The 15874-nt window shown below is 43.7% G+C and overlaps 1 long non-coding RNA gene across 2 annotated transcripts in view; it reads right to left on the bottom strand.

The window, feature by feature from the left end:
• The window catches only part of LOC133232955 (uncharacterized), a 450067-nt gene that overhangs the window by 28891 nt on the left and 405302 nt on the right, over positions 1–15874 (bottom strand). Inside the window, exon 6 of one of the 2 annotated variants that reach the window (XR_009731533.1) lies at positions 8671–9734. The exons of the other annotated variant lie outside the window; for it this stretch is intronic. This is a non-coding gene — a long non-coding RNA (uncharacterized LOC133232955). Of the gene's footprint in view, positions 1–8670; positions 9735–15874 lie in introns of those variants that run through there. 2 annotated transcript variants of the gene reach the window in all.

Below are 15874 nucleotides of genomic sequence, written 5' to 3'. Positions count from 1 at the left end.
AGAAATGAAAACTATGAAAAAGAATAGGATCAAATGGAAATTCTGGAACCTAAAAATGTAAAAACTAAAATGTAAGAATTAACTGAATAGGCTATCTGGCATATTTGAGATGGCACAAGAAAAAATTCATGAATTTGGAAAATAGACCAATAGAAATTATCAAGGCTGAAGAAGCGAAATAAAAATATAAGGAAAACTGCACAGACCATAGAAATCTGTGAGACAGGGTCAAGTGCTCCAACATACCATCCTTCAAGGCTTTCCTGGCAGCTCAATGGTAAAGAATCCACCTGCAGTGCAGGAGAAACGGGTTTAATCCCTGAGTTGGGAAGATCCCCTGGAGAAGGAAATGGCAACCCACCCCCGTATTCTTGCCTGGAGAATCCCAGGGATAGAGGAGCCTGCCTGGTGGGCTCAAAGTCCTTGGGGTCGCAAAGAGTCAGACACAACTTAGCAACTAAACAACAAAAAATCATCCTTCAAATCCAAGAAACTTAACAAACCCAACCAGGAAAACACAAAACACAAAAAGACACATTATGATCAAACTGCTAAAGACAAAGTCTTGAGAGCAATAGGAAAAACCACATGTATGGGAGAAAATAGCAGGATTTATGGGTGGATGAATCTAAATTTAAATATGCATGAATTTCCTTGTATAAAATGGATGTAGACTGAACTGCACAGGTGTTAATATACTTAGTATGTATGTACACATGGCTTCTCTGACAGCTCAGTTGGCAAAGAATCTGTCTGCAATGCAGGAGTCTCCAGTTAGATTCCTGGGTCAGGAAGATTCCCTGGAGAAGGGGTAGGCTACCATCTCCAGTATTCTGGCCTGGAGAATTCCATGGACTGCATAGTCCCTGGGGTGGCAGAGTCGGACACGACTGAGCGACTTTCGCTTTCCCTTGCAGGATACTTGTAACCACTGTCCGTGGTCATGAAGGCCCTGCTGATGGTGGTGATGCCACTGGCGGGGACGTGAGCAGTGGGAACAGCAGCAGCAGCAGAAGCACGAGACTGGTGGGCGCGTGACTGGGAAGGAGAGTAGACCAGCGTGTAAGTGCGTCACACGCGTGCCCTCTCTTCCCTGGAGCCCTTTGCCCATTCATCACCACCTCTTGCCTTTAGATTGAGTAAACCAGCTCCTCTGCTGCCTTTCTCATGGCATACCTGAAAAGGTGAGTCCCGCTGGCACCCCATGGCATCTCTGCCCTCCACCTCTGCCTGGACGTCTATTCCGACATGTGCAGCTCTCTTAGTGACCCAGCTCTCGGGGGGTTGACATTTTACTTTGTGTGCAGCAAGAAGGCTTTGAAAGGGAAACACTAAACTGGCCATGCTGTTTCTCAATCCTTAAGAATCTCAGTGGGAAATACCGCATGGACACGCTCTGCCATGGGCTTGTGCTGTTTGACTGTTTTATTTTGTTCTCTAGGCAAAACAATGCTGTTTTGGTTTGGGCACTGGGTTGCCTAGAGAAGAAAGGGAAATGTCTGTTACTGCTTGCTAAACATCAACCAGGTAACCAGCCAAACCACAGGAGCTAATCCCAAACTGCAGAGTTAACGTCTCAAGGAAGGAGCGCTGTGGCTGGCGTTCCTCTTGAACGCGGCCTCCCGAGTCTCCATGTTCTGCCATCTAACGTTCCTATGCGCACGGCAACAGGGAGAGCCTGGCTCCAGACCTGGAGCTATCGCAGTCTAGGAACTGTATCTGAATTTTCTTTCGAAGGAGGGAGAGCCCCCAGCTGCATACTTCCGTCTCTAGTGCTAAGTTAGACGGGGGCCAGAGCATGCTTTTCAAAGGCCTATTTTACAAATTGTTTTGTCTCTTCTTCTGTGTTACTCCTCATCTCATCTTAAAAGTAGTATTCATTCATACATTTATTCTTCCAATAAACCTTTTAAAATACTTTCTAGAGACACTTCTAGGGGACTTCCCTGGGGTCCAGTGGCTAAGACTCTGCTCTTCCAGTGCAGGGGGCCTGGGTTCGATCCCTGGTCAGGGAACTAGATCCCACATGCTTTAACTAAAAGATTCGGTATGCCACCACCACCACACAAAAACACTTCCTAGAAACACTTCCAAAGGCCCTGGTCCTTTTTTAAGGCACGAAGGACATGAAGATAAAATATGTAGTGTATGATTCTTATCCTGAAATAACCTACAGTTCAGGGTAGGTAGACACTGTCCATCAAGGTACCAGAAAAAAACAGAACTTTAAACAAGGTGCCCGAGAAGAGTCTCATGAAGACACTATTTACAAAGGATTCATAGAAACCAAGAAGGCATGATAAGCACCCATAGCTAGGGAGATCACAGATCCCTTATCACCGACAAGACTGAAGGACAGGGTTGGACACGCGTTACACACGGGGAGACTCATATAGGAGGAGAGAGAGAATTAGAGCTACATCCTTAGGCAGAGAATCGGAGCCTCTGAAACCTTGAGGCCAGCAGAAAAAGAGCTAGAAAACCGTCTCATTCTCATCCGACCCTCCCACCTGCTGCCAGCCCCGCTCACTGGCTGAAGCCAGCTGGAAGCCAGGGGCAGGGGAGTTTGGTTGACATGGTGTATAAAACTAAGTCCCCTAAGGAAAAGGCAGGAACAAGAAAAACAGAGAGAGAGTCTGGAGAGACAAACAGAAGATATCTAGAATGTTATCTGTATCTAGAATACAGTCATATCTGACAATGAAAGCTGCTTTAGAAAAGGACTGAAAAGGTATATATAATCGAATTAATTGATCCACCTATCTATGATGGATTTTTTTTACTAGAAGAAAACAGATACCAAGCCATAGCCATGAATTTGTAAAATCAGAAATAGTAAGAAAGATGAATAGTGGGTCCTATTTTTTCAGAATAATTGTTTCCCCATAATATGACTCGTTACCATTGTCCTTTTTTTCAATCTCTATGCACACTCCAATTTTAATTTTATTAGACAAATACTATATCCATATTAAAAGAGTGTGGAAAGAGAAAGGAAGGGAGAATTAGCCAGGAGGTCAAGATAAGAAGGAGAAGAGAGGGAAAAGATGAGATTCAGAGGAAAAATGACGAGAAGGAAATGTTCTGTGCAACCGTAGAAATCTTGAACAACCCTAAATAAAGCATGAGAAGTCATTGTCTGCCAAGAAATCCACAGTTCAGGCAAACAGCAAGCCCTTTTCAGCCCCTTCACTTCCTCTGCCTCTTCTTTTCACACTGCTCTGCCTTTGAGTTCTCTCCTCTTGCCCTACCCAATATCATCAAGCCACATGCTCCAAACACCATTGCTATTTATTACTGTATCTATAAATATATAAATCTAATAGGATTTAGCCTTTATTTTTTCCCCAAGTTTAAGACACATATGGCCAAGAAATTATGTGACATCTCCGTTTGGATTTCACACACAGACCACAAACTCAATGTGTTTAACATCCTATCTACTATCTCCATAGGGCTTCCCTGGAGGCTCAGTTGGTAAAGAATCTGCCTATAATGCAGGAGACCTGGGTTTGATTCCTGGGTCAGGAAGATCTCCCGGAGAAGGGAATGACAACCCACTCCAGTATCCTTGCCTGGAGAATTCCATAGACAGGGGAACTTGGCAGGTAACAACCCATGGTGTTGCAGAGAGTCAGATATGAATGAGCGACTCACACTTTGACCATTTTCTGGAAGCGAATCTTCCCCGCGCACCCACACCAGACACTCAGCATCAGCCTTGGACAGTCTCCACTCTTATTCCACGTCTCTCCAGATGCAGTCAAGCACCGATTCCTTGGGTTCCTACAGGCTGTCTGAATGACCCCAGGCTTTCTCCTTCCTTCTGGTGTCTGTAAACACTGTTCACACTTGCCTTGTCCTTTCTGTCCTCCCTAACTCTTCCCTGAGCTTGTATCCTGTCAGACGGACTCCAGCCCAAAACTCTAGAGTGCAGCCTAAACCTTCCATAACCTCGAGTCTGATTTTGATGACTCACTCATGTCATCTCAATGTCATGTCTTAAAACCCACTAATTAAAACATTTTCACACTATAATGACCTTGTTTCATATACACCTCATTTTCTAGATTAAATTTCCAGGAGGGACAAAGTTATATTTATTCTGTTCTTGCTGGCATATCCCTAGTCTCTAACATCATGTCTGGGTCAGAGTAGACCTACAGATATTACCTGAGTGAAAGGATGTTTCAGTTGCTTTTTTTGTTTGTTTTTCTTTAGTTTCTCTTATTATACCACTTAGTATTTATATCCAGACTTCAGTTTTGTCCAACTCTTTGCGACCCTATGGACTGTAGCCTGCCAGGCTTCTCCATCCATGAGACTCTCCAGGCAAGAGTACTAGAGTGGGTTGCCGTGCCCTCCTCCAGGGGATCTTCCTAACCCGGGGATCAAACCCACATCTCCTGCATTGCATGTGGATTCTTTACCACTGAGCTACTGGGGAAGCCTATATCAGACTTAGAATCCCAAATTTAATGTAAAAAGGGTTTTCCTAATGTAAGCCTTCGTACAAAATTTCTTTCTACATCCCTTTCTACCTGAAAATTGAGCTCCAAGTCAGTGAATCTTAGATTAATGCTGGTATGTTAGGTTAAACTGAATCAGAGCCATGTTTATCTGCCCGTGGGTAAGTCTCAGGCATGAAAGTCCACGTGACACAGTTCTGCTTATCAAAGCACACCCTTTTCAGGCCCCAGTTTCTATTTCACCAGGTGCCATCCCAAAACTTGATGATGAAAGGGTACCACACTGATCATCGAGCGTGGACTTCACTTTGCTAGTGGGGGAGGTACCTCCTCTGACCTCTCTCACTTATATTTTGCATTATCCAGGAGTGCAAAGACAGTTAAAAATCTGACCTCTTGGAGAACAAAACCTATCTAAATGAAACACGTTTTGAACTTGGACTGCAGTGCTCTTGGGCACCTGGACTAATGAGCTCACTCTCAAAAATCTACTCAGGAATAAAATACAGCTGAACCACATACTGGTTAACAAGCTGGAACTTGGGTTACCCCTGACTATTGATTCATTCCTTGGCATCATCACCCTAAGAATCTTTGCCTCTCTTTAACCTTAGCTGAAGCCACAAACATTGTCTGATCTTGCTGACATCTGGGCTACGCTCGGAATGATGAATGTAAAGCTTTGGCAGGTAATAAAGTCACAATATTCATGACCTGAAAGCAGCTCAAGGGCTAGCCATGGATAAACCTGATGATCTGCTGACCGCAGGGCCGGTGTGCAGCCTACACGTCTAACACTGATTGCCGTTCTGAAGGAATCTTGAGCTCTCAGTTGAAGAGGGTATGAAAGGACATTTGGGTCTGTAATGTCCCACAACATTTGGGACTGGTTTGGATTTTTGATAGTGGTTGTAGAGTAAGCAAAATGGGCTTTAATCTCTCTGATATTTACCTTATGACAGTATCTTTTTTAAATTTATTTTTTGACTGGGGGAAAATTGCTTTACAATGTTGTGTTGGTTTCTGCCGTACAACCATGCAAACGAGCCATAATTATACATCTATCCCCTCCCTCTTAGCCTCCTTCCCCACCCCACACGCCACCCCTCTAGCTCATCACAGGTCACCAGGCAGGATGAACACAGAAAGTAGCATCAACACACATACACGCCCATGTGTAAGACAGATGGCTGGCGAGAAGCTGCTGTGATACACAGGGGGTGTGGCCTGACAGTATCTTCTTAATGAGGTGCATTATAAATTAGTAAATATCTATTGGGTACCTATGGAGGAAACCACAGAGCACGCTGTTTTATGAGGAATTATAAGACATTCTCTCAGTCTCTTGGCCTCAGGTTTTGTTCATTATCTGTTCACATCTGGTCAAAATTTAGGTAGAAGCAATTGATACTTGAGAGTAATAATCCAAGACAGTGGTCCCAATCTCCTGCCCACTCAGAGGCCATCAGAATCATCCAGGGGTGCTTCACAGACTCATTGATTGTATTTCTGGAGTATAATTGCTTTAAATGTTATGGTAGTTTCTGCTGGACAATGGAGTGAATCAGCTAAACATCTACATATATCCCCTCCCTCTTGGATTTCCCCGCCAACCCCCCACCCCATCCCTCTAGGTCATCCCAGAGCACCGAGCTGAGTTCATTCTTGACCCCCCAACCACAAAGCACCAGGTTCAGCACATCTGAATGAGGAGTGAGGTTCGGAAATCTCAGTTTAAAAGCCCTGCTGAAAATCTAACATAAGGGGTAGGTCCATCGTCTACACTCTAGATCTGGAAGCCTCTGTATCAAATCAGATAATAAAAAACCTTTCCTGCTGATCTAGGTTTTCAGATCTTACAGAAGTGCCCTCTTATAGTTTGCAAAAGATGGAGAAGCTCTATATAGTCAGCAAAAACAAGACCGGGAGCTGACTGTGGCTCAGACCATGAACTCCTTATTGCCAAATTCAGACTTAAATTGAAGAAAGTAGGGAAAACCACTAGACCATTCAGGTATGACCTAAATCAAATCCCTTATGATTATACAGTGGAAGTGAGAAATAGATTTAAGGGCCTACATCTGATAGATAGAGTGCCTGATGAACTATGGAATGAGGTTCATGACATTGTACAGGAGTCAGGGATAAAGACCATCCCCTTGGAAAAGAAATGCAAAAAAGCAAAATGGCTGTCTGGGGAGGCCTTACAAATAGCTGTGAAAAGAAGAGAAGCAAAAAGCAAAGGAGAAAAGGAAAGATATAAGCATCTGAATGCAGAGTTCCAAAGAATAGCAAGAAGATATAAGAAAGCCTTCTTCAGCGATCAATGCAAAGAAATAGAGGAAAACAACAGAATGGGAAAGACTAGAGATCTCTTCAGGAAAATTAGAGATACCAAGGGAACATTTCATGCAAAGATGGGCTCGATAAAGGACAGAAATGGTATGGACCTAACAGAAGCAGAAGATATTAAGAAGAGGTGGCAAGAATACACAGAAGAACTGTACAAAAAAGATCTTCATGACCCAGATAATCACGACGAAGTGATCACTAACCTAGAGCCAGACATCCTGGAATGTGAAGTCAAGTGGGCCTTAGAAAGCATCACTATGAACAAAGCTAGTGGAGGTGATGGAATTCCAGTGGAGCTATTTCAAATCCTGAAAGATGATGCTGTGAAAGTGCTGCACTCAATATACCAGCAAATTTGGAAAACTCAGCAGTGGCCACAGGACTGGAAAAGGTCAGTTTTCATTCCAATCCCAAAGAAAGGCAATGCCAAAGAATGCTCAAACTACCACACAATTGCACTCATCTCACATGCTAGTAAAGTAATGCTCAAAATTCTCCAAGCCAGGCTTCAGCAATACATGAACCGTGAACTTCCTGATGTTCAAGCTGGTTTTAGAAAAGGCAGAGGAATCAGAGATCAAATTGCCAACATCCGCTGGATCATGGAAAAAGCAAGAGAGTTCCAGAAAAATATCTACTTCTGCTTTATTGACTATGCCAAAGCCTTTGACTGTGTGGATCACAATAAACTGTGGAAAATTCTGAAAGAGATGGGAATACCAGACCACCTGACCTGCCTGTTGAGAAATCTGTATGCAGGTCAGGAAACAACAGTTAGAACTGGACATGGAACAATAGACTGCTTCCAAATAGGAAAAGGAGTATGTCAAGGCTGTATATTGTCACCCTGCTTATTTAACTTATATGTAGAGTACATCATGAGAAATGCTGGACTGGAAGAAGCACAAGCTGGAATCAAGATTGCCGGGAGAAATATCAATAACCTCAGATATGCAGATGATACCACCCTTATGGCAGAAAGTGAAGAGGAACTCAAAAGCCTCTTGATGGAAGTGAAAGAGGAGAGTGAAAAAGTTGGCTTAAACTCAACGTTCAGAAAACGAAGATCATGGCATCCGGTCCCACCACTTCATGGGAAATAGATGGGGAAACAGTGAAAACAGTGTCAGACTTTATTTTTGGGGCTCCAGAATCACTGCAGATGGTGACTGCAGCCATGAAATTAAAAGACGCTTACTCCTTGGAAGGGAAGTTATGACCAACCTAGATAGCATATTCAAAAGCAGAGACAATACTTTGCCAACAAAGGTCCGTCTAGTCAAGGCTACGGTTTTTCCTGTAGTCATGTATGGATGTGAGAGTTGGACTGTGAAGAAGGCTGAGTGCTGAAGAATTGATGCTTTTGAACTGTGGTGTTGGAGAAGACTCTTGAGAGTCCCTTGGACTGCAAGGAGATCCAACCAGTCCATCCTAAAGGAGATCAGCCCTGGGATTTCTTTGGAAGGAACGATGCTAAAGCTGAAACTCCAGTACTTTGGCCACCTCATGTGAAGAGTTGACTCACTGGAAAAGACTCTGATGCTGGGAGGGATTGGGGGCAAGAGGAGAAGGGGACGACAGAGGATGAGATGGCTGGATGGCATCACTGACTCGATGGACGTGAGTCTCAGTGAACTCCGGGAGTTGGTGATGGACAGGGAGGCCTGGCGTGCTGCGATTCATGGGGTTGCAAAGAGTCAAACATGACTGAGCGACTGAACTGAACTGAACTGATGTGTGTATATACATATATATACACACATATATTTATATATATATATATATAATATATATATATATAAAATACTGCGGCTCCCCAGGTCACACTAGTGGTAAAGAACCACTTGCCAATGCAGGAGTTGTAAGACGTGGGTTTGATCCCTGAGTCAGGAAGGTCCCCTGGAGGAGGGCACTGCATCCCACGCCAGTACTCTTGTCTGGAGAATCCCATGGACAGAGGAGCCTGGCGGGCTGCAGCCTATAGCATCATGCAGTCAGACATGACTGACTGAAGAGACTCAGCACAAGCACATATGTAATACTAATATATTCTGTATATAACAGCACATATCTCTATCTACATATATCTGTGTAGAGACAGACATCTCTATGTATTTGCCCACCTCATTATTCAATACCGTGTATTAATAATTTCTCCTATGACGAGTCCTTCACTGGCCTAGCGTCACAAAGGAGTGTGTTTGTCCTGGAGAGCTGTCTGATCTGTAACCAGCACTTGCTACAAAACGCTTCTCTTTGTTGCTTTATCTGACAAAGTGGTAAATTTCAGCTCAGGGGCAATACTTTATTTGGGGGGGTGATCTATATATTTCCTATTGCTATTCATTAACTGACTCTTTAATTTTGATGAGTCTATTGTATGTGTGCTTTTAATTATACGCCTTTTACATCTTCTTTGGAAACAGAAGTGACACTAATTACAAATGCAAGAAATATGGGTAGAGGTGGTTCAGCCAGCGTGAGAGAACCATGGGGAGAGAGCCAATTCAGTCATTGCCATGCCAGACTAAACTGATTTGCTATTTCGATAGTATCTTGAAACTAGTAAATAATGGAAAAATTGTATAACTCGACTTGTACCAAGTTCTCCACCCTCCAGGCTTACATTCTCCTTTAATAAATAAAGAACAAAAATCTAAGCCCCCAATCTACATGACTTTGGCAGGCCCAGGGCCTTTGGAAGAACTGCAGAGTGTCCTTCATCAGGGCTGCCCCGATGGTTGTTTCTCACCTCTGACTCTAGACCACTGTCCCAGGCTTCCGGGACAATAGCCATTTCAACACTATTGATGCAGCTGCCTCTCTCTTTGGCTGCTTCCTGACACTTTTGCTTTCCGAAGCACAGCGAACACGAGGTTGTCCCACAGAACAGGAGATTAGTAAGGCTTCAGTCTGCCATGAGAAAATCACAGTGTCAAAAAGAAAGGAAATGTGGGATTTCTCCCCAAGCCAGCTCACAGGAAGTCTCCCCCAGCCCCCTCTCTCACTTCCCCTGGCTTGGCTGTGACATCACGACAGTACCCCCACCTGCCCTGCAGGTATCTCTCACATGAACCTCAGACCCTAATCCAATGATCAATATATAACAGCATCAGCTAAGATATGGCTTGTTCCAATGAAAGCTTCCCTTTTCCATTAATAAACAAAACAATCACTATCACATTCAGAAGCATCTCTATTTTTATTCAGTGACTCAGTAGATACTTGTCCATGGGCAACAGAGGGACATCTTCCGGGGAAGATTTTTTTATTAGTGCAATATTCTGAGCCACACGTGGAGGCTTACAAAGGAAAAGGTCAGATTATACCTCCAAATCTTATTTGATAACTGGTTATAGTGACTGTATGTGCAACTCTGGGGGTTTAAAGATGTAGGCTTTAAAAACAGAGTTTGAAACAGCTCTTTGCATAAGGTCCTTGAGAAATTATAGAAACACTCAAGTGGCTACACTGAAGTGTGGCTACACTGAAATACCAGTGGGGCGAGAGGAGAGGCTTTCTGCTTTCCCCTGCTGGGAGATGCTAAGGCTGTAGATAAATTCGGATGGGTACAGCCTGTGCTCCAGCAATGCCTTGACCTCCAGGACGGTCTTGCTCAGTGGTGACGACGTATTGGAGAAGCTGACACCCAGAAGTATCTGCAATTCTGGCAGGTAGTTCCTCTGAAGTGGCTTTGAACCTTAAATCAACCTCAAGAGAAAGTGCCTAAGTGTCTGCAGGCACAGAGGCCATGTCAATGGAGGGAGCCAGGCGACAGCTCAGCAAGCCCTGGATGGCTGGGCCGCACATACCAGAAGCATCTGGGTCAGGAGGGGAGGGGAGGGCAGAGTGACTAACTTGCAATGGCTAACAGCACTCAAGACCCAGTGAGAGCCCCCTAAACATTCCTGGAAAGAGTTAGAATGTATTGGATATTTGCTGGGGACCACAGCTCGCATCCTCTGTAGGAGGGCATACGTGATTTTTATGTAAATGTGACCCAACTCACACCCCGAGGCTGGTGTGGTCTGAAGAAACAATGGCACATGGTTTGTAGTGACTCTGGCAAAGTCTTAACCATTGTTTTTTTTTTTTTTTTTAAGTTAGTCATAGATAAGGCAGCAGGAGATGGCTAATGTTGAGTGTAGTCAAACTTGGCTGAAAAGTTATGTCTTAAGAGTGCTGACTAAGGACTTCTTACCACTCTACAAGGGATTCTGCAATAATCTGTTATAAGGTTCTTCTACTTCTGGGTTTTCAAAAGCTTTGTTACTGATTCGGACTAAATAAATGTATAATGTATATAGGTGGGTGTTTGCTATAGTGGCATAATTACCTAATTTGCCGATGACATAAATGTGAACAGGGCCCTTACCACCATAACTGACACAAAGATTTAATACACGCTCATCAATCTTGGAATGATAAATCAAAACCGAAAAAAGGAAATCACATGGAGATAAAGCCAAAATAGTTTTTCTGTTATTCAATTACACAACCACAGTATGATGGGAAGAGTGCTCTGGAGGGAACCTGGTTTCCAGCCCTTGCCTTGCCATGAAGATAGGTCAGTTTAGCCAAGTTAGATCTTGAGAGAGAATGTAAACCCCTTTAACTGTAATATGACTAGGTTTGAGATAGGTCATCTCTAAACTCTTTTGAGACTTAATTATGGGTGTGAAGGTTGTCTGGCTTTGTTTATCGGAGGAAAAGCTTTCGGTTTAAATCCAGCTGATGTCACTCCAAGGTCTACTCTTTAGTAGCTATGTAAACATCAACAACCCACTTGAATTCTCTGAGCCTCAGTCTTCTCATCTGTAGGATGGAAATCAGAAATATTTTCTAGAGTTTGAGGTATAAACTAAGATAATGCCTATGAAGCACCAGAAGAGAGTCCAACACAGAGCAGAAAATAACATACGTAAGTCCATTCTCTTGTGTCCTTTTCTTACTTCATGGTCTAGTTGAAAGAAAGAAAGAAAGAAGGAAGGGAAGAATGTTTCCTTTCCTTCGGGGAGAATTTTCTTTGTTCAGAAATTTAAATGAGCCAACAATATAAGATCGACTGACCCAACCCTAACATTATTATTGTTTATACCACGTAAGAAGAGTCCCCTGCTGATTTTTACACCCAGGAATGATATCTCCAAATCAGATGGTCATGCTTCAAGCTGAACCACAGCAACTTAGACCTTACTAAAAGGAACTTCCAATAGAGAGGAAAGAGTTGTGGGAAGGTGGGACATACGAAAAGAAACAGAGAGTATCATGGAAGACACATAGGCTGCAGAGGAAGACTGAAAATGTGCACAGTTCCTTGCAGTATGTGGTAATCCATGACACTGGCTAGAGAATAGTCTGCTTTCGTGCTCCCTCTGAGATCCAATTTATTTTATTTTTTTTGAGAGCCAATTTAGAACCAAGGAATAGATCTGACGGGAGGGCAGATGTCCACTCCACATGAGCTGAACATCGCCTCAGTGCTCTGAGTCTACTGTTGACTCAGTGAACTCCCTACCACTGGAGGGTTCAAGGAGCTACAAGTGACCTTCAATCAACATGGCAGGAAAGCCTCTTGCACTGGGGTAGAGGGTGAACTGCATGGTATTCAGATTTTCGTGTAACTCAGAGACGCTGTAATTCCAAGAAGGAAGTGGGTTGACATGGATTACCTTCTGCGAACTGGTTTCATCAGAACGGCTGTGTTGTGACCTGAACCGCGAAGGTGTTTTTCACAAACAATAAGACAGCCTTCTTCCCAGCACAAGAATTTCCCCAGAGGAATTCTCCACCGTTGGCACCTTTTGAAATAGTGCTTAGGCAACATCCAGGGGCCTGGGGCAAATATTTCCAGCCCCCATCTGCTCTGCTTCCTCCTCGTCACCCTAACACTTTGCCTTTTGCCAACACGCTCTACTTGGCTTTATTGATTAGTTCGAATTACTGTGGATTTATCCAGATTTCTAGCTCCTTGATCCTCCCTCTCTCCCCTCTTTACCGAGTGCTTGTGGGTACAATCATTTAAATATAGCTTTTGGCTCTGGCTTCGACCACAGACATTGAGTTGTTTTTTATTGCCATGCCTTTAGGAACCATAGAGGAAGGTGGAGAGGGCTGAGAATCGGCCGTGAGCCACACGTTGTGAGAACTCCGCTTCTATCCTCACAGTTAGAGCGAGAAGCATCAGGGACATGGAAATGCCGTGGCCTGGACCACGGTCTCTTCCCCTTCTCAGAGAGTGACTTCTCTCCACTCTCACTGCACATCTCAGGGCTTCCTCTAATGGACATTACTCGAAAGAGCCCTGTTTTTGGGAAACTTGGTGCAGTGGCCAGTCTTCCAGGCTAGCGCCTCGGCAGCCTCACCTCCTGCTCCGCAGCCCCTTTTCCCTCCTCCTCCCTTTGGTGGGGGCTGGGCCGAGCAACTTGCTTCTGAGGAACAGAAGGTGCCAGAAGCAGTGGGAATGTTACCTCTGCAAGTATGTTACAAAAGCCCGCTGTGTCAGTACAACCCTCTCCCCACCAGCTCTGATGAACCAAGCTGCCAGGACCACACGGCATAGAACTGAGGTCAGAGTCCATTTAAAAAGCCAGCAAGGAGCTGAGGCTCTCCCTCTACCAACCAATGAGGGACTGATTCCCCCTAACAAACTATGAGTGTGGAAGTGGATCTCTCCCCAGTTTAGCTTCGAGACGAGACCCCAGTTTCAACCGATGCCTTGATTCCAGCCCATGACCAACCCTGAAGCACAGAACCCAGCTGGCCAGGTCTGGACCCCTGACCCACAGCAACTGTGAGATCATGAATGCGTGTCACTTTAAGCGACTTAAGTTTTGGGGTAATAAGTGATACAGAAATCGCTGTTGTTTGGTTGCTAAGTCATGTCTGACTCTGCAACCCCATGGACTGGAGCCCACCAGGCTTCTCTGTCCGTGGGATTTCCCAGGCAAGAATACTGTAGTGGGGTGCCATTTCCTTCTCCAGAGGATCTTCCCCACCCAGGGATCAAACCCTCGTCTCCTGCATTGGCCAGCTAATTCTTTACTACAGAACCTCCAGGGAAGCCCAATAAGCTATACAGAAATAGATAAGTAACATACATTTGCTGCAATACATAAAAACCCGAGCCTTGAATATAAATAATTTAGGTGGAAATTATTCATGTTGCTAAATAATTAGCTCTAGGATTCCTTCTAACCAAACACCTTTTGAGAAATTAAGTATCGTGTATCTTTGACTATTAGGAGTGATTTGAGTTAAAAAAAAAAAAAAACTTTAATATTAAAAACTAACTAGAAAGCACAACAGAGCATCTTTATAACTTCATGCAAATCAGTCAGGATTTAACTAGAGAAACAGAACAGGAGGTAGATGTTAGGAGACTTATTGCTGGGAAGTAGCTGACGTGTTTGTGGGGCTGGCGAGGCGAGGCAAGGCTGAAATTCACAGAGCGGGCCCTGAGGAAGCACAGGCTGGACCCACAGGTACAGATGAAGCTGTCATCCCGGCAGAATATTTTATTCCTCTGGGCCATCTCAGTTCTGCTCTCACAGTCATGCAACTGATAGAATCAGGCCCACCCAGACTATCGGGGTTAATCCCTCTTACCTAAAGTCAGCTACCTGTAGACTTTATCACGTCTAGCAAGTATCTTCATAGCAACACCTAGATTTGTCTGCAGCTGAGTAATTGGAGACTATCTAACGCTGACCATCTCATTATGAAATTCAAAGTTACCGTCAATCATTTAAATGGAAGGAAAATAAAGAAATGTGACTCACAAAAGCTGACATGTTCATACCATTCTTCTATGAAAATTAAACCAATCTTTTGTTTTAATCTTAATGGAGAAGCTTATATAGTTGAAAAGTTAACAGAGCCAGGTCTACAGTTAACTGTAAAATGTGCTTCTCCTCCACCCCAAAAGGTATTTTATTATAATCAGAACGCCTAGAGCCACACTTGAATAACTTCACTTATATAAACTGTTCAAATATTTAACTTAATTACTTTCTAAATATTCAACTGCTTACATGGTAGAAAATGTTAAATAAATATTATACATGTGTTTTATATCATTCTTATTGTTAAAAAGAAGGAAAGTGTGATTTAAAATATGCCAAATGGTCAAAAACATTAATACATTTTCCTTTGATTTGTTTATGGGATCTTCAAACTTGTTCTTTGTTATCCAACGATTGAGCCATCTTAGGGGAAAATGGTATGAAGGTTCTTTCCCATTTTCCCAGTTACTGCTGATACTAATACCGTAAAGAAGTGGCTTGGGACAGTATGCCATAAACTGTGGCTAAATTACCTATTATCCCCCAAAATTAATTCATATACTCCTTCATTCTACAAACATTAAATGCCAGGAAGGGGTTTAGGCATTGGCAATAGAAAGATTCTTCCCTTTATTTTAAGCTGAGCATAAACAAAGAAACAAGTAAACAAGATTTGCGTGAACAGAGTACAAATTGCACTGGAGAAGACTCTTGAGAGTCCCGTGGACAGCAAGGAGATCAAACCAGTCCATCCTAAAGGAAATCAACCCTGAATATTCACGGGAAGGACTGACGCAAAAGCTGAAACTCCAATATTTTGGCCATCTGATGCAAAGAGCCGACTCATTAAAAAAGACCCTGATGCTGGCAAAGTTGAAGGCAAAAGAAGGGGGCAGTATGAAATGGTTAGATGGCATCACTGACTCAGTGGACGTGAATCTGAGCAAACTCTGGGAGACAGTGAAGGACACAGGAGCCTGGTGCGCTGCAGTTTACGGGGCGGCAAAGAGCTGGACACGACTTGGCAACTGAACAATCACCGCAAATGAAAATGATTAGAGGGAGAACAAGAAGACTCCATTTCTATCAGGAGAAATAAACCTGATTTCCTGGATGCTTCTTCTTACAAGTGTACGTCTTCAAATATCCCACAGGAACAGATTTTACCAGGTGTTTTCACTTCCTGGGAGTAGCTGCCGCCCAGCAGTGGCTGGCAAGCCCAGAAGGGAAACCTGAACCATCAGGAATGAAGGGCAGCGAAAATGGTGA

Source organism: Bos javanicus, chromosome 19 (assembly GCF_032452875.1).
Source record: "Bos javanicus breed banteng chromosome 19, ARS-OSU_banteng_1.0, whole genome shotgun sequence".
In the NCBI taxonomy this organism is placed as follows: domain Eukaryota; kingdom Metazoa; phylum Chordata; class Mammalia; order Artiodactyla; family Bovidae; genus Bos; species Bos javanicus.
This window is presented reverse-complemented; position numbering and strand designations above follow the sequence as displayed.